Source organism: Procambarus clarkii, unplaced genomic scaffold (assembly GCF_040958095.1).
Source record: "Procambarus clarkii isolate CNS0578487 unplaced genomic scaffold, FALCON_Pclarkii_2.0 HiC_scaffold_1017, whole genome shotgun sequence".
Classification (NCBI taxonomy): domain Eukaryota; kingdom Metazoa; phylum Arthropoda; class Malacostraca; order Decapoda; family Cambaridae; genus Procambarus; species Procambarus clarkii.
Genome location: NW_027190049.1, coordinates 1 through 24,706, shown reverse-complemented (window position 1 = coordinate 24,706; position 24,706 = coordinate 1). Strand labels below are relative to the sequence as shown.

Here is a 24,706-nt window from a genome sequence, read left to right as displayed (position 1 = left end):
TAAATGAAGTATTGCAAAGCTAATTACGAAACTAGCTTTCACAATGACATTTGGTGGTTGGTCGCTTTGCAAATTATAGTAGATTCTATATCAATTTTATTCGTTATTTTACGTGAATGAATGTGTGCCTGCATACATTGCCTAAATAAAGAATGTAAATATACGTCGGTGGTGTTTAGAGGGGTGAATGAAGCATTTGAAATCTAAATAGGAAACTAGCATTCAAATGGAGAGGGGTGAGAGTGCAGGTGCGCTTGAACTTGGGTGGGTTCTGGGTTTCATTGACGTATATATTACAGGTGAATGTGTGCATCGAATGCTCGATTGAAGTATATAAATACACATTGTTAGTGTGTATTGAGGTAAATGATGGATTGTAAAGCTAATCAAGACACTGGAATTCACTTTGAGGCTAGTGGCTGGCCGGCTGGCAAGCGTGGAAGTGGCAAACGATCGTTGAGTTGCCGTGTAAAACCACACCAAAGCAACACCTCCCTCCATCTCAAGTCGAATTTCGTCTTTATTACGCATTGGTACATTCCAGCAATGGTAAATTCAATAGATAAACGTCTAATCTTGATGTATGTATGAATATAATTTCGCCGTCAGAGCCGACTAAGGAATTCCGAGTGATATACACACACACTCCTCCCTCCCTCCCTCCCTCCCTCCCTCACTCACAAGGGAGAGTGAGTAATTCTGTAAAAAAAAAGAAGAGCATGCCAACAATGGGTAACTATTATAGTTAGGTTCTCGATCATAGTAAACCCGTTGATTTAGAGTTTATTTGCACAATGACTACGTCATATTAGATGCCATTTAAATACCAAATCCAGTTCTCCACTAAATGCAGACACAAGTCTAACACTATTCAACCCATCTCTACCAGCCTTTTCATAACAAACCACTAAGCTATCTAAACCAGTTTCCACACTTATATAAATAGAGAAAAACTTCACCCTATATAACCTATCTCAGAAAACAAACAAAATCAATTAATATTGCACTAACTGGCAACCCCCCCCCCCATTCATAAAATCAACTTCTTTCCTTCCAGACCAACCATCGTATTTCTTTGCTCGCACATAATCTTTAATCTAAAGTTATTAAATGATATTACTCACCTCACTCTCCTTCTTTCTCCTTCCTTCCTTCCTTCCTTCCTTCCTTCCTTCCTTCCTTCCTTCCTTCCTTCCTTCCTTCCTTCCCTCTAACTCGTTGCAGTTGTTCAGCTTCGACCCATCAAACCCGGACTCGACTGACTCACTTCTGCTGCTCGTTCCAAGGCTTTTTCCTCATACGATGTTGGCTGGTGTGAAGTAATTACTGCAATTCAAATTAACACGATTCATTAATGTACATAACCAATTAACATAATCGTCTCCTACTTGATTTTGACTAGTTGATAGGGTTGTTTTTGGTCTCCCCGAAGGGAGTGGACCGATCCCAGAGGTACTGCAATACCGGGCCGATCCGCGGCAAAGGTGGAGCAAGCTCCTAGCACTTCGCCATGTTGCAAAAATCAGTTTAATATCGAGGATCCCACATGGGGATCGTATCAGATATTAAGCTGATAAGAACAGATACTACACTTTGATCTTAGCCAAAAGGCCGAGAAGCGATAGGATGCATGGTTGCTCTGCAACACCAGGCAACAATTGCGGCTAGAAACCACGTAGCGAGTTTCAATTGCAAAAGGGCATGTGATTATCGTTGAGTACTATTCGAATTCAAGCATACATATAAACGCCATGCAGTAAAGGCTTTAACCATTTCTTACCTGATCAATGAATTTATATATATATGCAAATTCATGATATTACATGGTTTCATTCATGAGTAGTGAATATGTAACTGGCGGCAAAGTGGTAAACAGACTCGCGTGGCGTTTCACGAATTCGCTCCTGGCCAGGGAGTATAGCGCTTAACTCTAATACATAAACCTCCATTTGTCATGTGTCTTAAGGTAGCTACAGCTTTTGAAAAGTATAATAACGAATTAAAAGTGCAAGGGGCCTGTTACGCCAACGCTCGTCAAAAAATATAAATAGGAGACGTTCTCTCTCTGATACCATAACAGAAAACGAACAGCACTATTACGCGCCAACTATTCCATTTTTGTATATATATCACGACTTTTTCACATCTAACACTTTGCTTGATACATCGTTTTCACAAACCGGAGACGAGGCGAAGCGAGGCAGGGCTGGGTGGCGAGAGGCGAGAGGCTAGAGGCTAGAGGCGAGAGGCGAGAGGCGAGAGGCGAGAGGCGAGAGGCGAGAGGCGAGAGACGAGAGGCGAGAGGCGAGAGACGAGAGACGAGAGACGAGAGACGAGAGACGAGAGACGAGAGACGAGAGACGAGAGACGAGAGACGAGAGACGAGAGACGAGAGACGAGAGACTAGAGACTAGAGACTAGAGACTAGAGACTAGAGACGAGAGACGAGAGACGAGAGACGAGAGACGAGAGACGTGACGTGATGCCATGCCATGCCATTCAATGCCTTGTGATTCAATACCATGCAGTTCAATGCGATGCGATGCGATGCGATGCAATGACATGCGATTCGATGCCATGCGAGGCGAGGCGATGCATCATCTAACATAACGCGATTCCCTGGAAAACGACTCTGTTGTTGAATGAACAACAAAGTTAAGATATAAGAAGATGTAAGTAATTCGAGAAGTCTGAGTACTGTAGGTACTATAGCAAATTCATTGCTTAATATATGTGAATGTGTAAGGAATCCATCCATCGCTTTTACCGAGTATACAAATACTCGCTCATTGTTGGTGTTTAGGGAGGTAAATGAAGTATTGCAAAGCTAATTACGAAACTAGCTTTCACAATGACATTTGGTGGTTGGTCGCTTTGCAAATTATAGTAGATTCTATATCAATTTTATTCGTTATTTTACGTGAATGAATGTGTGCCTGCATACATTGCCTAAATAAAGAATGTAAATATACGTCGGTGGTGTTTAGAGGGGTGAATGAAGCATTTGAAATCTAAATAGGAAACTAGCATTCAAATGGAGAGGGGTGAGAGTGCAGGTGCGCTTGAACTTGGGTGGGTTCTGGGTTTCATTGACGTATATATTACAGGTGAATGTGTGCATCGAATGCTCGATTGAAGTATATAAATACACATTGTTAGTGTGTATTGAGGTAAATGATGGATTGTAAAGCTAATCAAGACACTGGAATTCACTTTGAGGCTAGTGGCTGGCCGGCTGGCAAGCGTGGAAGTGGCAAACGATCGTTGAGTTGCCGTGTAAAACCACACCAAAGCAACACCTCCCTCCATCTCAAGTCGAATTTCGTCTTTATTACGCATTGGTACATTCCAGCAATGGTAAATTCAATAGATAAACGTCTAATCTTGATGTATGTATGAATATAATTTCGCCGTCAGAGCCGACTAAGGAATTCCGAGTGATATACACACACACTCCTCCCTCCCTCCCTCCCTCCCTCCCTCACTCACAAGGGAGAGTGAGTAATTCTGTAAAAAAAAGAAGAGCATGCCAACAATGGGTAACTATTATAGTTAGGTTCTCGATCATAGTAAACCCGTTGATTTAGAGTTTATTTGCACAATGACTACGTCATATTAGATGCCATTTAAATACCAAATCCAGTTCTCCACTAAATGCAGACACAAGTCTAACACTATTCAACCCATCTCTACCAGCCTTTTCATAACAAACCACTAAGCTATCTAAACCAGTTTCCACACTTATATAAATAGAGAAAAACTTCACCCTATATAACCTATCTCAGAAAACAAACAAAATCAATTAATATTGCACTAACTGGCAACCCCCCCCCCCATTCATAAAATCAACTTCTTTCCTTCCAGACCAACCATCGTATTTCTTTGCTCGCACATAATCTTTAATCTAAAGTTATTAAATGATATTACTCACCTCACTCTCCTTCTTTCTCCTTCCTTCCTTCCTTCCTTCCTTCCTTCCTTCCTTCCTTCCTTCCTTCCTTCCTTCCCTCTAACTCGTTGCAGTTGTTCAGCTTCGACCCATCAAACCCGGACTCGACTGACTCACTTCTGCTGCTCGTTCCAAGGCTTTTTCCTCATACGATGTTGGCTGGTGTGAAGTAATTACTGCAATTCAAATTAACACGATTCATTAATGTACATAACCAATTAACATAATCGTCTCCTACTTGATTTTGACTAGTTGATAGGGTTGTTTTTGGTCTCCCCGAAGGGAGTGGACCGATCCCAGAGGTACTGCAATACCGGGCCGATCCGCGGCAAAGGTGGAGCAAGCTCCTAGCACTTCGCCATGTTGCAAAAATCAGTTTAATATCGAGGATCCCACATGGGGATCGTATCAGATATTAAGCTGATAAGAACAGATACTACACTTTGATCTTAGCCAAAAGGCCGAGAAGCGATAGGATGCATGGTTGCTCTGCAACACCAGGCAACAATTGCGGCTAGAAACCACGTAGCGAGTTTCAATTGCAAAAGGGCATGTGATTATCGTTGAGTACTATTCGAATTCAAGCATACATATAAACGCCATGCAGTAAAGGCTTTAACCATTTCTTACCTGATCAATGAATTTATATATATATGCAAATTCATGATATTACATGGTTTCATTCATGAGTAGTGAATATGTAACTGGCGGCAAAGTGGTAAACAGACTCGCGTGGCGTTTCACGAATTCGCTCCTGGCCAGGGAGTATAGCGCTTAACTCTAATACATAAACCTCCATTTGTCATGTGTCTTAAGGTAGCTACAGCTTTTGAAAAGTATAATAACGAATTAAAAGTGCAAGGGGCCTGTTACGCCAACGCTCGTCAAAAAATATAAATAGGAGACGTTCTCTCTCTGATACCATAACAGAAAACGAACAGCACTATTACGCGCCAACTATTCCATTTTTGTATATATATCACGACTTTTTCACATCTAACACTTTGCTTGATACATCGTTTTCACAAACCGGAGACGAGGCGAAGCGAGGCAGGGCTGGGTGGCGAGAGGCGAGAGGCTAGAGGCTAGAGGCTAGAGGCGAGAGGCGAGAGGCGAGAGGCGAGAGGCGAGAGGCGAGAGGCGAGAGGCGAGAGGCGAGAGACGAGAGACGAGAGACGAGAGACGAGAGACGAGAGACGAGAGACGAGAGACGAGAGACGAGAGACGAGAGACGAGAGACGAGAGACGAGAGACGAGAGACTAGAGACTAGAGACTAGAGACTAGAGACTAGAGACGAGAGACGAGAGACGAGAGACGAGAGACGTGACGTGATGCCATGCCATGCCATTCAATGCCTTGTGATTCAATACCATGCAGTTCAATGCGATGCGATGCGATGCGATGCAATGACATGCGATTCGATGCCATGCGAGGCGAGGCGATGCATCATCTAACATAACGCGATTCCCTGGAAAACGACTCTGTTGTTGAATGAACAACAAAGTTAAGATATAAGAAGATGTAAGTAATTCGAGAAGTCTGAGTACTGTAGGTACTATAGCAAATTCATTGCTTAATATATGTGAATGTGTAAGGAATCCATCCATCGCTTTTACCGAGTATACAAATACTCGCTCATTGTTGGTGTTTAGGGAGGTAAATGAAGTATTGCAAAGCTAATTACGAAACTAGCTTTCACAATGACATTTGGTGGTTGGTCGCTTTGCAAATTATAGTAGATTCTATATCAATTTTATTCGTTATTTTACGTGAATGAATGTGTGCCTGCATACATTGCCTAAATAAAGAATGTAAATATACGTCGGTGGTGTTTAGAGGGGTGAATGAAGCATTTGAAATCTAAATAGGAAACTAGCATTCAAATGGAGAGGGGTGAGAGTGCAGGTGCGCTTGAACTTGGGTGGGTTCTGGGTTTCATTGACGTATATATTACAGGTGAATGTGTGCATCGAATGCTCGATTGAAGTATATAAATACACATTGTTAGTGTGTATTGAGGTAAATGATGGATTGTAAAGCTAATCAAGACACTGGAATTCACTTTGAGGCTAGTGGCTGGCCGGCTGGCAAGCGTGGAAGTGGCAAACGATCGTTGAGTTGCCGTGTAAAACCACACCAAAGCAACACCTCCCTCCATCTCAAGTCGAATTTCGTCTTTATTACGCATTGGTACATTCCAGCAATGGTAAATTCAATAGATAAACGTCTAATCTTGATGTATGTATGAATATAATTTCGCCGTCAGAGCCGACTAAGGAATTCCGAGTGATATACACACACACTCCTCCCTCCCTCCCTCCCTCCCTCCCTCACTCACAAGGGAGAGTGAGTAATTCTGTAAAAAAAAGAAGAGCATGCCAACAATGGGTAACTATTATAGTTAGGTTCTCGATCATAGTAAACCCGTTGATTTAGAGTTTATTTGCACAATGACTACGTCATATTAGATGCCATTTAAATACCAAATCCAGTTCTCCACTAAATGCAGACACAAGTCTAACACTATTCAACCCATCTCTACCAGCCTTTTCATAACAAACCACTAAGCTATCTAAACCAGTTTCCACACTTATATAAATAGAGAAAAACTTCACCCTATATAACCTATCTCAGAAAACAAACAAAATCAATTAATATTGCACTAACTGGCAACCCCCCCCCCCCATTCATAAAATCAACTTCTTTCCTTCCACACCAACCATCGTATTTCTTTGCTCGCACATAATCTTTAATCTAAAGTTATTAAATGATATTACTCACCTCACTCTCCTTCTTTCTCCTTCCTTCCTTCCTTCCTTCCTTCCTTCCTTCCTTCCTTCCTTCCTTCCTTCCTTCCTTCCTTCCTTCCTTCCTTCCTTCCCTCTAACTCGTTGCAGTTGTTCAGCTTCGACCCATCAAACCCGGACTCGACCTGACTCACTTCTGCTGCTCGTTCCAAGGCTTTTTCCTCATACGATGTTGGCTGGTGTGAAGTAATTACTGCAATTCAAATTAACACGATTCATTAATGTACATAACCAATTAACATAATCGTCTCCTACTTGATTTTGACTAGTTGATAGGGTTGTTTTTGGTCTCCCCGAAGGGAGTGGACCGATCCCAGAGGTACTGCAATACCGGGCCGATCCGCGGCAAAGGTGGAGCAAGCTCCTAGCACTTCGCCATGTTGCAAAAATCAGTTTAATATCGAGGATCCCACATGGGGATCGTATCAGATATTAAGCTGATAAGAACAGATTTAATTTTTTATTGACGAATGTTTTACATATTGCTTACAATAGCCTTGTGTCTTCACAAGGGTGCATGGGTACATAGTTACATTGGTGTGCATAGAATACAATATACATTTTCATACATATGTTGTTAAGGGATCTTTATTTACATTGTGCCGTCTGCCATTAAAAAACTCAAAACAGATGTAATATACAAATTGATATTCTGAAATGAGAAAAAGGTACAGACATGTAAAACTAGTATTGTCGAGCGCCTGTGATGTGCTCTATGTACATCATCCGTGACCACCGGATGGTGTCGCTCACGCATAGCCTCCTGAACAGCCTCTGACTTTGATCTTAGCCAAAAGGCCGAGAAGCGATAGGATGCATGGTTGCTCTGCAACACCAGGCAACAATTGCGGCTAGAAACCACGTAGCGAGTTTCAATTGCAAAAGGGCATGTGATTATCGTTGAGTACTATTCGAATTCAAGCATACATATAAACGCCATGCAGTAAAGGCTTTAACCATTTCTTACCTGATCAATGAATTTATATATATATGCAAATTCATGATATTACATGGTTTCATTCATGAGTAGTGAATATGTAACTGGCGGCAAAGTGGTAAACAGACTCGCGTGGCGTTTCACGAATTCGCTCCTGGCCAGGGAGTATAGCGCTTAACTCTAATACATAAACCTCCATTTGTCATGTGTCTTAAGGTAGCTACAGCTTTTGAAAAGTATAATAACGAATTAAAAGTGCAAGGGGCCTGTTACGCCAACGCTCGTCAAAAAATATAAATAGGAGACGTTCTCTCTCTGATACCATAACAGAAAACGAACAGCACTATTACGCGCCAACTATTCCATTTTTGTATATATATCACGACTTTTTCACATCTAACACTTTGCTTGATACATCGTTTTCACAAACCGGAGACGAGGCGAAGCGAGGCAGGGCTGGGTGGCGAGAGGCGAGAGGCTAGAGGCTAGAGGCTAGAGGCGAGAGGCGAGAGGCGAGAGGCGAGAGGCGAGAGGCGAGAGGCGAGAGGCGAGAGGCGAGAGACGAGAGACGAGAGACGAGAGACGAGAGACGAGAGACGAGAGACGAGAGACGAGAGACGAGAGACGAGAGACGAGAGACGAGAGACGAGAGACGAGAGACTAGAGACTAGAGACTAGAGACTAGAGACTAGAGACGAGAGACGAGAGACGAGAGACGAGAGACGTGACGTGATGCCATGCCATGCCATTCAATGCCTTGTGATTCAATACCATGCAGTTCAATGCGATGCGATGCGATGCGATGCAATGACATGCGATTCGATGCCATGCGAGGCGAGGCGATGCATCATCTAACATAACGCGATTCCCTGGAAAACGACTCTGTTGTTGAATGAACAACAAAGTTAAGATATAAGAAGATGTAAGTAATTCGAGAAGTCTGAGTACTGTAGGTACTATAGCAAATTCATTGCTTAATATATGTGAATGTGTAAGGAATCCATCCATCGCTTTTACCGAGTATACAAATACTCGCTCATTGTTGGTGTTTAGGGAGGTAAATGAAGTATTGCAAAGCTAATTACGAAACTAGCTTTCACAATGACATTTGGTGGTTGGTCGCTTTGCAAATTATAGTAGATTCTATATCAATTTTATTCGTTATTTTACGTGAATGAATGTGTGCCTGCATACATTGCCTAAATAAAGAATGTAAATATACGTCGGTGGTGTTTAGAGGGGTGAATGAAGCATTTGAAATCTAAATAGGAAACTAGCATTCAAATGGAGAGGGGTGAGAGTGCAGGTGCGCTTGAACTTGGGTGGGTTCTGGGTTTCATTGACGTATATATTACAGGTGAATGTGTGCATCGAATGCTCGATTGAAGTATATAAATACACATTGTTAGTGTGTATTGAGGTAAATGATGGATTGTAAAGCTAATCAAGACACTGGAATTCACTTTGAGGCTAGTGGCTGGCCGGCTGGCAAGCGTGGAAGTGGCAAACGATCGTTGAGTTGCCGTGTAAAACCACACCAAAGCAACACCTCCCTCCATCTCAAGTCGAATTTCGTCTTTATTACGCATTGGTACATTCCAGCAATGGTAAATTCAATAGATAAACGTCTAATCTTGATGTATGTATGAATATAATTTCGCCGTCAGAGCCGACTAAGGAATTCCGAGTGATATACACACACACTCCTCCCTCCCTCCCTCCCTCCCTCCCTCACTCACAAGGGAGAGTGAGTAATTCTGTAAAAAAAAGAAGAGCATGCCAACAATGGGTAACTATTATAGTTAGGTTCTCGATCATAGTAAACCCGTTGATTTAGAGTTTATTTGCACAATGACTACGTCATATTAGATGCCATTTAAATACCAAATCCAGTTCTCCACTAAATGCAGACACAAGTCTAACACTATTCAACCCATCTCTACCAGCCTTTTCATAACAAACCACTAAGCTATCTAAACCAGTTTCCACACTTATATAAATAGAGAAAAACTTCACCCTATATAACCTATCTCAGAAAACAAACAAAATCAATTAATATTGCACTAACTGGCAACCCCCCCCCCCCATTCATAAAATCAACTTCTTTCCTTCCACACCAACCATCGTATTTCTTTGCTCGCACATAATCTTTAATCTAAAGTTATTAAATGATATTACTCACCTCACTCTCCTTCTTTCTCCTTCCTTCCTTCCTTCCTTCCTTCCTTCCTTCCTTCCTTCCTTCCTTCCTTCCTTCCTTCCTTCCTTCCTTCCTTCCTTCCCTCTAACTCGTTGCAGTTGTTCAGCTTCGACCCATCAAACCCGGACTCGACCGACTCACTTCTGCTGCTCGTTCCAAGGCTTTTTCCTCATACGATGTTGGCTGGTGTGAAGTAATTACTGCAATTCAAATTAACACGATTCATTAATGTACATAACCAATTAACATAATCGTCTCCTACTTGATTTTGACTAGTTGATAGGGTTGTTTTTGGTCTCCCCGAAGGGAGTGGACCGATCCCAGAGGTACTGCAATACCGGGCCGATCCGCGGCAAAGGTGGAGCAAGCTCCTAGCACTTCGCCATGTTGCAAAAATCAGTTTAATATCGAGGATCCCACATGGGGATCGTATCAGATATTAAGCTGATAAGAACAGATTTAATTTTTTATTGACGAATGTTTTACATATTGCTTACAATAGCCTTGTGTCTTCACAAGGGTGCATGGGTACATAGTTACATTGGTGTGCATAGAATACAATATACATTTTCATACATATGTTGTTAAGGGATCTTTATTTACATTGTGCCGTCTGCCATTAAAAAACTCAAAACAGATGTAATATACAAATTGATATTCTGAAATGAGAAAAAGGTACAGACATGTAAAACTAGTATTGTCGAGCGCCTGTGATGTGCTCTATGTACATCATCCGTGACCACCGGATGGTGTCGCTCACGCATAGCCTCCTGAACAGCCTCTGACTTTGATCTTAGCCAAAAGGCCGAGAAGCGATAGGATGCATGGTTGCTCTGCAACACCAGGCAACAATTGCGGCTAGAAACCACGTAGCGAGTTTCAATTGCAAAAGGGCATGTGATTATCGTTGAGTACTATTCGAATTCAAGCATACATATAAACGCCATGCAGTAAAGGCTTTAACCATTTCTTACCTGATCAATGAATTTATATATATATGCAAATTCATGATATTACATGGTTTCATTCATGAGTAGTGAATATGTAACTGGCGGCAAAGTGGTAAACAGACTCGCGTGGCGTTTCACGAATTCGCTCCTGGCCAGGGAGTATAGCGCTTAACTCTAATACATAAACCTCCATTTGTCATGTGTCTTAAGGTAGCTACAGCTTTTGAAAAGTATAATAACGAATTAAAAGTGCAAGGGGCCTGTTACGCCAACGCTCGTCAAAAAATATAAATAGGAGACGTTCTCTCTCTGATACCATAACAGAAAACGAACAGCACTATTACGCGCCAACTATTCCATTTTTGTATATATATCACGACTTTTTCACATCTAACACTTTGCTTGATACATCGTTTTCACAAACCGGAGACGAGGCGAAGCGAGGCAGGGCTGGGTGGCGAGAGGCGAGAGGCTAGAGGCTAGAGGCTAGAGGCGAGAGGCGAGAGGCGAGAGGCGAGAGGCGAGAGGCGAGAGGCGAGAGGCGAGAGGCGAGAGGCGAGAGACGAGAGACGAGAGACGAGAGACGAGAGACGAGAGACGAGAGACGAGAGACGAGAGACGAGAGACGAGAGACGAGAGACGAGAGACGAGAGACGAGAGACTAGAGACTAGAGACTAGAGACTAGAGACTAGAGACGAGAGACGAGAGACGAGAGACGAGAGACGTGACGTGATGCCATGCCATGCCATTCAATGCCTTGTGATTCAATACCATGCAGTTCAATGCGATGCGATGCGATGCGATGCAATGACATGCGATTCGATGCCATGCGAGGCGAGGCGATGCATCATCTAACATAACGCGATTCCCTGGAAAACGACTCTGTTGTTGAATGAACAACAAAGTTAAGATATAAGAAGATGTAAGTAATTCGAGAAGTCTGAGTACTGTAGGTACTATAGCAAATTCATTGCTTAATATATGTGAATGTGTAAGGAATCCATCCATCGCTTTTACCGAGTATACAAATACTCGCTCATTGTTGGTGTTTAGGGAGGTAAATGAAGTATTGCAAAGCTAATTACGAAACTAGCTTTCACAATGACATTTGGTGGTTGGTCGCTTTGCAAATTATAGTAGATTCTATATCAATTTTATTCGTTATTTTACGTGAATGAATGTGTGCCTGCATACATTGCCTAAATAAAGAATGTAAATATACGTCGGTGGTGTTTAGAGGGGTGAATGAAGCATTTGAAATCTAAATAGGAAACTAGCATTCAAATGGAGAGGGGTGAGAGTGCAGGTGCGCTTGAACTTGGGTGGGTTCTGGGTTTCATTGACGTATATATTACAGGTGAATGTGTGCATCGAATGCTCGATTGAAGTATATAAATACACATTGTTAGTGTGTATTGAGGTAAATGATGGATTGTAAAGCTAATCAAGACACTGGAATTCACTTTGAGGCTAGTGGCTGGCCGGCTGGCAAGCGTGGAAGTGGCAAACGATCGTTGAGTTGCCGTGTAAAACCACACCAAAGCAACACCTCCCTCCATCTCAAGTCGAATTTCGTCTTTATTACGCATTGGTACATTCCAGCAATGGTAAATTCAATAGATAAACGTCTAATCTTGATGTATGTATGAATATAATTTCGCCGTCAGAGCCGACTAAGGAATTCCGAGTGATATACACACACACTCCTCCCTCCCTCCCTCCCTCCCTCCCTCACTCACAAGGGAGAGTGAGTAATTCTGTAAAAAAAAGAAGAGCATGCCAACAATGGGTAACTATTATAGTTAGGTTCTCGATCATAGTAAACCCGTTGATTTAGAGTTTATTTGCACAATGACTACGTCATATTAGATGCCATTTAAATACCAAATCCAGTTCTCCACTAAATGCAGACACAAGTCTAACACTATTCAACCCATCTCTACCAGCCTTTTCATAACAAACCACTAAGCTATCTAAACCAGTTTCCACACTTATATAAATAGAGAAAAACTTCACCCTATATAACCTATCTCAGAAAACAAACAAAATCAATTAATATTGCACTAACTGGCAACCCCCCCCCCCATTCATAAAATCAACTTCTTTCCTTCCACACCAACCATCGTATTTCTTTGCTCGCACATAATCTTTAATCTAAAGTTATTAAATGATATTACTCACCTCACTCTCCTTCTTTCTCCTTCCTTCCTTCCTTCCTTCCTTCCTTCCTTCCTTCCTTCCTTCCTTCCTTCCTTCCTTCCTTCCTTCCTTCCTTCCTTCCCTCTAACTCGTTGCAGTTGTTCAGCTTCGACCCATCAAACCCGGACTCGACCGACTCACTTCTGCTGCTCGTTCCAAGGCTTTTTCCTCATACGATGTTGGCTGGTGTGAAGTAATTACTGCAATTCAAATTAACACGATTCATTAATGTACATAACCAATTAACATAATCGTCTCCTACTTGATTTTGACTAGTTGATAGGGTTGTTTTTGGTCTCCCCGAAGGGAGTGGACCGATCCCAGAGGTACTGCAATACCGGGCCGATCCGCGGCAAAGGTGGAGCAAGCTCCTAGCACTTCGCCATGTTGCAAAAATCAGTTTAATATCGAGGATCCCACATGGGGATCGTATCAGATATTAAGCTGATAAGAACAGATTTAATTTTTTATTGACGAATGTTTTACATATTGCTTACAATAGCCTTGTGTCTTCACAAGGGTGCATGGGTACATAGTTACATTGGTGTGCATAGAATACAATATACATTTTCATACATATGTTGTTAAGGGATCTTTATTTACATTGTGCCGTCTGCCATTAAAAAACTCAAAACAGATGTAATATACAAATTGATATTCTGAAATGAGAAAAAGGTACAGACATGTAAAACTAGTATTGTCGAGCGCCTGTGATGTGCTCTATGTACATCATCCGTGACCACCGGATGGTGTCGCTCACGCATAGCCTCCTGAACAGCCTCTGACTTTGATCTTAGCCAAAAGGCCGAGAAGCGATAGGATGCATGGTTGCTCTGCAACACCAGGCAACAATTGCGGCTAGAAACCACGTAGCGAGTTTCAATTGCAAAAGGGCATGTGATTATCGTTGAGTACTATTCGAATTCAAGCATACATATAAACGCCATGCAGTAAAGGCTTTAACCATTTCTTACCTGATCAATGAATTTATATATATATGCAAATTCATGATATTACATGGTTTCATTCATGAGTAGTGAATATGTAACTGGCGGCAAAGTGGTAAACAGACTCGCGTGGCGTTTCACGAATTCGCTCCTGGCCAGGGAGTATAGCGCTTAACTCTAATACATAAACCTCCATTTGTCATGTGTCTTAAGGTAGCTACAGCTTTTGAAAAGTATAATAACGAATTAAAAGTGCAAGGGGCCTGTTACGCCAACGCTCGTCAAAAAATATAAATAGGAGACGTTCTCTCTCTGATACCATAACAGAAAACGAACAGCACTATTACGCGCCAACTATTCCATTTTTGTATATATATCACGACTTTTTCACATCTAACACTTTGCTTGATACATCGTTTTCACAAACCGGAGACGAGGCGAAGCGAGGCAGGGCTGGGTGGCGAGAGGCGAGAGGCTAGAGGCTAGAGGCTAGAGGCGAGAGGCGAGAGGCGAGAGGCGAGAGGCGAGAGGCGAGAGGCGAGAGGCGAGAGGCGAGAGGCGAGAGACGAGAGACGAGAGACGAGAGACGAGAGACGAGAGACGAGAGACGAGAGACGAGAGACGAGAGACGAGAGACGAGAGACGAGAGACGAGAGACGAGAGACTAGAGACTAGAGACTAGAGACTAGAGACTAGAGACGAGAGACGAGAGACGAGAGACGAGAGACGTGACGTGATGCCATGCCATGCCATTCAATGCCTTGTGATTCAATACCATGCAGTTCAATGCGATGCGATGCGATGCGATGCAATGACATGCGATTCGATGCCATGCGAGGCGAGGCGATGCATCATCTAACATAACGCGATTCCCTGGAAAACGACTCTGTTGTTGAATGAACAACAAAGTTAAGATATAAGAAGATGTAAGTAATTCGAGAAGTCTGAGTACTGTAGGTACTATAGCAAATTCATTGCTTAATATATGTGAATGTGTAAGGAATCCATCCATCGCTTTTACCGAGTATACAAATACTCGCTCATTGTTGGTGTTTAGGGAGGTAAATGAAGTATTGCAAAGCTAATTACGAAACTAGCTTTCACAATGACATTTGGTGGTTGGTCGCTTTGCAAATTATAGTAGATTCTATATCAATTTTATTCGTTATTTTACGTGAATGAATGTGTGCCTGCATACATTGCCTAAATAAAGAATGTAAATATACGTCGGTGGTGTTTAGAGGGGTGAATGAAGCATTTGAAATCTAAATAGGAAACTAGCATTCAAATGGAGAGGGGTGAGAGTGCAGGTGCGCTTGAACTTGGGTGGGTTCTGGGTTTCATTGACGTATATATTACAGGTGAATGTGTGCATCGAATGCTCGATTGAAGTATATAAATACACATTGTTAGTGTGTATTGAGGTAAATGATGGATTGTAAAGCTAATCAAGACACTGGAATTCACTTTGAGGCTAGTGGCTGGCCGGCTGGCAAGCGTGGAAGTGGCAAACGATCGTTGAGTTGCCGTGTAAAACCACACCAAAGCAACACCTCCCTCCATCTCAAGTCGAATTTCGTCTTTATTACGCATTGGTACATTCCAGCAATGGTAAATTCAATAGATAAACGTCTAATCTTGATGTATGTATGAATATAATTTCGCCGTCAGAGCCGACTAAGGAATTCCGAGTGATATACACACACACTCCTCCCTCCCTCCCTCCCTCCCTCCCTCACTCACAAGGGAGAGTGAGTAATTCTGTAAAAAAAAGAAGAGCATGCCAACAATGGGTAACTATTATAGTTAGGTTCTCGATCATAGTAAACCCGTTGATTTAGAGTTTATTTGCACAATGACTACGTCATATTAGATGCCATTTAAATACCAAATCCAGTTCTCCACTAAATGCAGACACAAGTCTAACACTATTCAACCCATCTCTACCAGCCTTTTCATAACAAACCACTAAGCTATCTAAACCAGTTTCCACACTTATATAAATAGAGAAAAACTTCACCCTATATAACCTATCTCAGAAAACAAACAAAATCAATTAATATTGCACTAACTGGCAACCCCCCCCCCCCATTCATAAAATCAACTTCTTTCCTTCCACACCAACCATCGTATTTCTTTGCTCGCACATAATCTTTAATCTAAAGTTATTAAATGATATTACTCACCTCACTCTCCTTCTTTCTCCTTCCTTCCTTCCTTCCTTCCTTCCTTCCTTCCTTCCTTCCTTCCTTCCTTCCTTCCTTCCTTCCTTCCTTCCTTCCTTCCCTCTAACTCGTTGCAGTTGTTCAGCTTCGACCCATCAAACCCGGACTCGACCGACTCACTTCTGCTGCTCGTTCCAAGGCTTTTTCCTCATACGATGTTGGCTGGTGTGAAGTAATTACTGCAATTCAAATTAACACGATTCATTAATGTACATAACCAATTAACATAATCGTCTCCTACTTGATTTTGACTAGTTGATAGGGTTGTTTTTGGTCTCCCCGAAGGGAGTGGACCGATCCCAGAGGTACTGCAATACCGGGCCGATCCGCGGCAAAGGTGGAGCAAGCTCCTAGCACTTCGCCATGTTGCAAAAATCAGTTTAATATCGAGGATCCCACATGGGGATCGTATCAGATATTAAGCTGATAAGAACAGATTTAATTTTTTATTGACGAATGTTTTACATATTGCTTACAATAGCCTTGTGTCTTCACAAGGGTGCATGGGTACATAGTTACATTGGTGTGCATAGAATACAATATACATTTTCATACATATGTTGTTAAGGGATCTTTATTTACATTGTGCCGTCTGCCATTAAAAAACTCAAAACAGATGTAATATACAAATTGATATTCTGAAATGAGAAAAAGGTACAGACATGTAAAACTAGTATTGTCGAGCGCCTGTGATGTGCTCTATGTACATCATCCGTGACCACCGGATGGTGTCGCTCACGCATAGCCTCCTGAACAGCCTCTGACTTTGATCTTAGCCAAAAGGCCGAGAAGCGATAGGATGCATGGTTGCTCTGCAACACCAGGCAACAATTGCGGCTAGAAACCACGTAGCGAGTTTCAATTGCAAAAGGGCATGTGATTATCGTTGAGTACTATTCGAATTCAAGCATACATATAAACGCCATGCAGTAAAGGCTTTAACCATTTCTTACCTGATCAATGAATTTATATATATATGCAAATTCATGATATTACATGGTTTCATTCATGAGTAGTGAATATGTAACTGGCGGCAAAGTGGTAAACAGACTCGCGTGGCGTTTCACGAATTCGCTCCTGGCCAGGGAGTATAGCGCTTAACTCTAATACATAAACCTCCATTTGTCATGTGTCTTAAGGTAGCTACAGCTTTTGAAAAGTATAATAACGAATTAAAAGTGCAAGGGGCCTGTTACGCCAACGCTCGTCAAAAAATATAAATAGGAGACGTTCTCTCTCTGATACCATAACAGAAAACGAACAGCACTATTACGCGCCAACTATTCCATTTTTGTATATATATCACGACTTTTTCACATCTAACACTTTGCTTGATACATCGTTTTCACAAACCGGAGACGAGGCGAAGCGAGGCAGGGCTGGGTGGCGAGAGGCGAGAGGCTAGAGGCTAGAGGCTAGAGGCGAGAGGCGAGAGGCGAGAGGCGAGAGGCGAGAGGCGAGAGGCGAGAGGCGAGAGGCGAGAGACGAGAGACGAGAGACGAGAGACGAGAGACGAGAGACGAGAGACGAGAGACGAGAGACGAGAGACGAGAGACGAGAGACGAGAGACGAGAGACGAGAGACGAGAGACTAGAGACTAGAGACTAGAGACTAGAGACTAGAGACGAGAGACGAGAGACGAGAGACGAGAGACGTGACGTGATGCCATGCCATGCCATTCAATGCCTTGTGATTCAATACCATGCAGTTCAATGCGATGCGATGCGATGCGATGCAATGACATGCGATTCGATGCCATGCGAGGCGAGGCGATGCATCATCTAACATAACGCGATTCCCTGGAAAACGACTCTGTTGTTGAATGAACAACAAAGTTAAGATATAAGAAGATGTAAGTAATTCGAGAAGTCTGAGTACTGTAGGTACTATAGCAAATTCATTGCTTAATATATGTGAATGTGTAAGGAATCCATCCATCGCTTTTACCGAGTATACAAATACTCGCTCATTGTTGGTGTTTAGGGAGGTAAATGAAGTATTGCAAAGCTAATTACGAAACTAGCTTTCACAATGACATTTGGTGGTTGGTCGCTTTGCAAATTATAGTAGATTCTATATCAATTTTATTCGTTATTTTACGTGAATGAATGTGTGCCTGCATACATTGCCTAAATAAAGAATGTAAATATACGTCGGTGGTGTTTAGAGGGGTGAATGAAGCATTTGAAATCTAAATAGGAAACTAGCATTCAAATGGAGAGGGGTGAGAGTGCAGGTGCGCTTGAACTTGGGTGGGTTCTGGGTTTCATTGACGTATATATTACAGGTGAATGTGTGCATCGAATGCTCGATTGAAGTATATAAATACACATTGTTAGTGTGTATTGAGGTAAATGATGGATTGTAAAGCTAATCAAGACACTGGAATTCACTTTGAGGCTAGTGGCTGGCCGGCTGGCAAGCGTGGAAGTGGCAAACGATCGTTGAGTTGCCGTGTAAAACCACACCAAAGCAACACCTCCCTCCATCTCAAGTCGAATTTCGTCTTTATTACGCATTGGTACATTCCAGCAATGGTAAATTCAATAGATAAACGTCTAATCTTGATGTATGTATGAATATAATTTCGCCGTCAGAGCCGACTAAGGAATTCCGAGTGATATACACACACACTCCTCCCTCCCTCCCTCCCTCCCTCCCTCACTCACAAGGGAGAGTGAGTAATTCTGTAAAAAAAAGAAGAGCATGCCAACAATGGGTAACTATTATAGTTAGGTTCTCGATCATAGTAAACCCGTTGATTTAGAGTTTATTTGCACAATGACTACGTCATATTAGATGCCATTTAAATACCAAATCCAGTTCTCCACTAAATGCAGACACAAGTCTAACACTATTCAACCCATCTCTACCAGCCTTTTCATAACAAACCACTAAGCTATCTAAACCAGTTTCCACACTTATATAAATAGAGAAAAACTTCACCCTATATAACCTATCTCAGAAAACAAACAAAATCAATTAATATTGCACTAACTGGCAACCCCCCCCCCCCATTCATAAAATCAACTTCTTTCCTTCCACACCAACCATCGTATTTCTTTGCTCGCACATAATCTTTAATCTAAAGTTATTAAATGATATTACTCACCTCACTCTCCTTCTTTCTCCTTCCTTCCTTCCTTCCTTCCTTCCTTCCTTCCTTCCTTCCTTCCTTCCTTCCTTCCTTCCTTCCTTCCTTCCCTCTAACTCGTTGCAGTTGTTCAGCTTCGACCCATCAAACCCGGACTCGACCGACTCACTTCTGCTGCTCGTTCCAAGGCTTTTTCCTCATACGATGTTGGCTGGTGTGAAGTAATTACTGCAATTCAAATTAACACGATTCATTAATGTACATAACCAATTAACATAATCGTCTCCTACTTGATTTTGACTAGTTGATAGGGTTGTTTTTGGTCTCCCCGAAGGGAGTGGACCGATCCCAGAGGTACTGCAATACCGGGCCGATCCGCGGCAAAGGTGGAGCAAGCTCCTAGCACTTCGCCATGTTGCAAAAATCAGTTTAATATCGAGGATCCCACATGGGGATCGTATCAGATATTAAGCTGATAAGAACAGATTTAATTTTTTATTGACGAATGTTTTACATATTGCTTACAATAGCCTTGTGTCTTCACAAGGGTGCATGGGTACATAGTTACATTGGTGTGCATAGAATACAATATACATTTTCATACATATGTTGTTAAGGGATCTTTATTTACATTGTGCCGTCTGCCATTAAAAAACTCAAAACAGATGTAATATACAAATTGATATTCTGAAATGAGAAAAAGGTACAGACATGTAAAACTAGTATTGTCGAGCGCCTGTGATGTGCTCTATGTACATCATCCGTGACCACCGGATGGTGTCGCTCACGCATAGCCTCCTGAACAGCCTCTGACTTTGATCTTAGCCAAAAGGCCGAGAAGCGATAGAAACCACGTAGCGAGTTTCAATTGCAAAAGGGCATGTGATTATCGTTGAGTACTATTCGAATTCAAGCATACATATAAACGCCATGCAGTAAAGGCTTTAACCATTTCTTACCTGATCAATGAATTTATATATATATGCAAATTCATGATATTACATGGTTTCATTCATGAGTAGTGAATATGTAACTGGCGGCAAAGTGGTAAACAGACTCGCGTGGCGTTTCACGAATTCGCTCCTGGCCAGGGAGTATAGCGCTTAACTCTAATACATAAACCTCCATTTGTCATGTGTCTTAAGGTAGCTACAGCTTTTGAAAAGTATAATAACGAATTAAAAGTGCAAGGGGCCTGTTACGCCAACGCTCGTCAAAAAATATAAATAGGAGACGTTCTCTCTCTGATACCATAACAGAAAACGAACAGCACTATTACGCGCCAACTATTCCATTTTTGTATATATATCACGACTTTTTCACATCTAACACTTTGCTTGATACATCGTTTTCACAAACCGGAGACGAGGCGAAGCGAGGCAGGGCTGGGTGGCGAGAGGCGAGAGGCTAGAGGCTAGAGGCTAGAGGCGAGAGGCGAGAGGCGAGAGGCGAGAGGCGAGAGGCGAGAGGCGAGAGGCGAGAGACGAGAGACGAGAGACGAGAGACGAGAGACGAGAGACGAGAGACGAGAGACGAGAGACGAGAGACGAGAGACGAGAGACGAGAGACGAGAGACGAGAGACTAGAGACTAGAGACTAGAGACTAGAGACTAGAGACGAGAGACGAGAGACGAGAGACGAGAGACGTGACGTGATGCCATGCCATGCCATTCAATGCCTTGTGATTCAATACCATGCAGTTCAATGCGATGCGATGCGATGCGATGCAATGACATGCGATTCGATGCCATGCGAGGCGAGGCGATGCATCATCTAACATAACGCGATTCCCTGGAAAACGACTCTGTTGTTGAATGAACAACAAAGTTAAGATATAAGAAGATGTAAGTAATTCGAGAAGTCTGAGTACTGTAGGTACTATAGCAAATTCATTGCTTAATATATGTGAATGTGTAAGGAATCCATCCATCGCTTTTACCGAGTATACAAATACTCGCTCATTGTTGGTGTTTAGGGAGGTAAATGAAGTATTGCAAAGCTAATTACGAAACTAGCTTTCACAATGACATTTGGTGGTTGGTCGCTTTGCAAATTATAGTAGATTCTATATCAATTTTATTCGTTATTTTACGTGAATGAATGTGTGCCTGCATACATTGCCTAAATAAAGAATGTAAATATACGTCGGTGGTGTTTAGAGGGGTGAATGAAGCATTTGAAATCTAAATAGGAAACTAGCATTCAAATGGAGAGGGGTGAGAGTGCAGGTGCGCTTGAACTTGGGTGGGTTCTGGGTTTCATTGACGTATATATTACAGGTGAATGTGTGCATCGAATGCTCGATTGAAGTATATAAATACACATTGTTAGTGTGTATTGAGGTAAATGATGGATTGTAAAGCTAATCAAGACACTGGAATTCACTTTGAGGCTAGTGGCTGGCCGGCTGGCAAGCGTGGAAGTGGCAAACGATCGTTGAGTTGCCGTGTAAAACCACACCAAAGCAACACCTCCCTCCATCTCAAGTCGAATTTCGTCTTTATTACGCATTGGTACATTCCAGCAATGGTAAATTCAATAGATAAACGTCTAATCTTGATGTATGTATGAATATAATTTCGCCGTCAGAGCCGACTAAGGAATTCCGAGTGATATACACACACACTCCTCCCTCCCTCCCTCCCTCCCTCCCTCACTCACAAGGGAGAGTGAGTAATTCTGTAAAAAAAAGAAGAGCATGCCAACAATGGGTAACTATTATAGTTAGGTTCTCGATCATAGTAAACCCGTTGATTTAGAGTTTATTTGCACAATGACTACGTCATATTAGATGCCATTTAAATACCAAATCCAGTTCTCCACTAAATGCAGACACAAGTCTAACACTATTCAACCCATCTCTACCAGCCTTTTCATAACAAACCACTAAGCTATCTAAACCAGTTTCCACACTTATATAAATAGAGAAAAACTTCACCCTATATAACCTATCTCAGAAAACAAACAAAATCAATTAATATTGCACTAACTGGCAACCCCCCCCCCCCATTCATAAAATCAACTTCTTTCCTTCCACGACCAACCATCGTATTTCTTTGCTCGCACATAATCTTTAATCTAAAGTTATTAAATGATATTACTCACCTCACTCTCCTTCTTTCTCCTTCCTTCCTTCCTTCCTTCCTTCCTTCCTTCCTTCTTCCTTCCTTCCTTCCTTCCTTCCTTCCTTCCTTCCCTCTAACTCGTTGCAGTTGTTCAGCTTCGACCCATCAAACCCGGACTCGACCTGACTCACTTCTGCTGCTCGTTCCAAGGCTTTTTCCTCATACGATGTTGGCTGGTGTGAAGTAATTACTGCAATTCAAATTAACACGATTCATTAATGTACATAACCAATTAACATAATCGTCTCCTACTTGATTTTGACTAGTTGATAGGGTTGTTTTTGGTCTCCCCGAAGGGAGTGGACCGATCCCAGAGGTACTGCAATACCGGGCCGATCCGCGGCAAAGGTGGAGCAAGCTCCTAGCACTTCGCCATGTTGCAAAAATCAGTTTAATATCGAGGATCCCACATGGGGATCGTATCAGATATTAAGCTGATAAGAACAGATACTACACTTTGATCTTAGCCAAAAGGCCGAGAAGCGATAGGATGCATGGTTGCTCTGCAACACCAGGCAACAATTGCGGCTAGAAACCACGTAGCGAGTTTCAATTGCAAAAGGGCATGTGATTATCGTTGAGTACTATTCGAATTCAAGCATACATATAAACGCCATGCAGTAAAGGCTTTAACCATTTCTTACCTGATCAATGAATTTATATATATATGCAAATTCATGATATTACATGGTTTCATTCATGAGTAGTGAATATGTAACTGGCGGCAAAGTGGTAAACAGACTCGCGTGGCGTTTCACGAATTCGCTCCTGGCCAGGGAGTATAGCGCTTAACTCTAATACATAAACCTCCATTTGTCATGTGTCTTAAGGTAGCTACAGCTTTTGAAAAGTATAATAACGAATTAAAAGTGCAAGGGGCCTGTTACGCCAACGCTCGTCAAAAAATATAAATAGGAGACGTTCTCTCTCTGATACCATAACAGAAAACGAACAGCACTATTACGCGCCAACTATTCCATTTTTGTATATATATCACGACTTTTTCACATCTAACACTTTGCTTGATACATCGTTTTCACAAACCGGAGACGAGGCGAAGCGAGGCAGGGCTGGGTGGCGAGAGGCGAGAGGCTAGAGGCTAGAGGCGAGAGGCGAGAGGCGAGAGGCGAGAGGCGAGAGGCGAGAGGCGAGAGGCGAGAGACGAGAGACGAGAGACGAGAGACGAGAGACGAGAGACGAGAGACGAGAGACGAGAGACGAGAGACGAGAGACGAGAGACGAGAGACGAGAGACGAGAGACTAGAGACTAGAGACTAGAGACGAGAGACGAGAGACGAGAGACGAGAGACGAGAGACGTGACGTGATGCCATGCCATGCCATTCAATGCCTTGTGATTCAATACCATGCAGTTCAATGCGATGCGATGCGATGCGATGCAATGACATGCGATTCGATGCCATGCGAGGCGAGGCGATGCATCATCTAACATAACGCGATTCCCTGGAAAACGACTCTGTTGTTGAATGAACAACAAAGTTAAGATATAAGAAGATGTAAGTAATTCGAGAAGTCTGAGTACTGTAGGTACTATAGCAAATTCATTGCTTAATATATGTGAATGTGTAAGGAATCCATCCATCGCTTTTACCGAGTATACAAATACTCGCTCATTGTTGGTGTTTAGGGAGGTAAATGAAGTATTGCAAAGCTAATTACGAAACTAGCTTTCACAATGACATTTGGTGGTTGGTCGCTTTGCAAATTATAGTAGATTCTATATCAATTTTATTCGTTATTTTACGTGAATGAATGTGTGCCTGCATACATTGCCTAAATAAAGAATGTAAATATACGTCGGTGGTGTTTAGAGGGGTGAATGAAGCATTTGAAATCTAAATAGGAAACTAGCATTCAAATGGAGAGGGGTGAGAGTGCAGGTGCGCTTGAACTTGGGTGGGTTCTGGGTTTCATTGACGTATATATTACAGGTGAATGTGTGCATCGAATGCTCGATTGAAGTATATAAATACACATTGTTAGTGTGTATTGAGGTAAATGATGGATTGTAAAGCTAATCAAGACACTGGAATTCACTTTGAGGCTAGTGGCTGGCCGGCTGGCAAGCGTGGAAGTGGCAAACGATCGTTGAGTTGCCGTGTAAAACCACACCAAAGCAACACCTCCCTCCATCTCAAGTCGAATTTCGTCTTTATTACGCATTGGTACATTCCAGCAATGGTAAATTCAATAGATAAACGTCTAATCTTGATGTATGTATGAATATAATTTCGCCGTCAGAGCCGACTAAG

At 42.2% G+C, this 24,706-nt stretch overlaps 3 non-coding genes and 5 pseudogenes across 3 annotated transcripts; all 8 read right to left on the bottom strand.

The window, feature by feature from the left end:
• Positions 1 to 1,430: 1,430 nt before the first annotated feature.
• LOC138361960 (U2 spliceosomal RNA) lies at positions 1,431 to 1,623 on the bottom strand. The gene has a single exon (XR_011227311.1). It is a non-coding gene; the product is annotated as a U2 spliceosomal RNA (small nuclear RNA).
• A 2,606-nt stretch (positions 1,624 to 4,229) lies between these two features.
• LOC138361953 (U2 spliceosomal RNA) lies at positions 4,230 to 4,422 on the bottom strand. Its single transcript, XR_011227310.1, has one exon. It is a non-coding gene; the product is annotated as a U2 spliceosomal RNA (small nuclear RNA).
• Positions 4,423 to 7,054: 2,632 nt separating this feature from the next.
• LOC138361959 (U2 spliceosomal RNA) lies at positions 7,055 to 7,234 on the bottom strand (annotated as a pseudogene).
• A 2,964-nt stretch (positions 7,235 to 10,198) lies between these two features.
• LOC138361958 (U2 spliceosomal RNA) lies at positions 10,199 to 10,378 on the bottom strand (annotated as a pseudogene).
• A 2,970-nt stretch (positions 10,379 to 13,348) lies between these two features.
• LOC138361957 (U2 spliceosomal RNA) lies at positions 13,349 to 13,528 on the bottom strand (annotated as a pseudogene).
• Positions 13,529 to 16,499: 2,971 nt separating this feature from the next.
• On the bottom strand, positions 16,500 to 16,679 carry LOC138361955 (U2 spliceosomal RNA; annotated as a pseudogene).
• Positions 16,680 to 19,642: 2,963 nt separating this feature from the next.
• On the bottom strand, positions 19,643 to 19,822 carry LOC138361954 (U2 spliceosomal RNA; annotated as a pseudogene).
• Positions 19,823 to 22,729: 2,907 nt separating this feature from the next.
• LOC138361942 (U2 spliceosomal RNA) lies at positions 22,730 to 22,922 on the bottom strand. The gene has a single exon (XR_011227299.1). It is a non-coding gene; the product is annotated as a U2 spliceosomal RNA (small nuclear RNA).
• Positions 22,923 to 24,706: the final 1,784 nt, after the last annotated feature.